Source organism: Octopus bimaculoides, chromosome 9 (assembly GCF_001194135.2).
Source record: "Octopus bimaculoides isolate UCB-OBI-ISO-001 chromosome 9, ASM119413v2, whole genome shotgun sequence".
Taxonomy (NCBI): Eukaryota; Metazoa; Mollusca; class Cephalopoda; order Octopoda; family Octopodidae; genus Octopus; species Octopus bimaculoides.
Genome location: NC_068989.1, coordinates 17449246 through 17450355, shown reverse-complemented (window position 1 = coordinate 17450355; position 1110 = coordinate 17449246).

Genomic DNA, 1110 nt, shown 5'->3' with positions numbered 1-1110 from the left:
TATATATATATATATATATATATATATTATATTTATGCGTGTATATATACATATATATATACACATACATATATATCATCATCATCAAGCGGACGTTAAACGATGATGATGATGATATTTCTGTTTGTATGTATATTTATGTGTGTCAGTATATATTATATATATACATATGACAGGCTTCCTTCGGTTTCTTTCTACCAAATCCACTCACAAGACTTTGGTTGACCTGAGGCTATAGCAGAAGACACTTGCCCATGATGCTACACAATGGGACTGAACCCAGAACCATGTGGTTGTGAAGCAAGCTTCTTACCACACAGCCATCCCTGCACCTATTTTATTCATAAAAAATACATCAAGGACTACGTTATCCATTTTGATTCCTCATTTGAATGAATAAAGTAAGTATATATAAGCTCCGTTACGTTACTGTTTTCCATTTCTAACATTATTAGGCAACCCTCTGATGGACACCTCTCGGACAAATGCATGGCAGACCAAAACTAAAGTGGAGAAGGTTCACAGAAAACGAATCACTGATAGGGTTCCACATCTGGGGACAACTGCAATCCATTGCCAAAGATTGAGACAGATGGAGGTCTCGTGCTGGCACCCTATCCTCCAAATGGAGTCAAAGGAATTAAGAATAAAGTCTCCTTTCCTAATTGGCTCACAATCACATAGTATTTTCCCTCATTGCTAGCTTGATTTGTCTGATTTATCATACTTTAAGCCCATTACATTCCAGTCCCTTCCTCAAACACCATGTCATCAGTAGTTAAGAAGTTAGTTATATATTGATAACGTAAACATCCGTTTCTATAGATTCAGTTGTTAGCTGTAAGCATGTAACTTTTTTACTATATTTACTTGTGTTTGAGTGGCTGGACAGTTAAAAAGTCGATTTTCAATGACAAGGAAATATATATTGATTAACGAAAGTATTAGTAAAGAAGCATTAATGCATTAGAATATATATCTATATGTCTATATATATCATCATCATCATCATCATTTAATGTCTATTTTCCATGCTATATATACATGTATATATATATATGTATATATATGTGTGTGTGTGTGTGTATATATATGTATATATATATATAT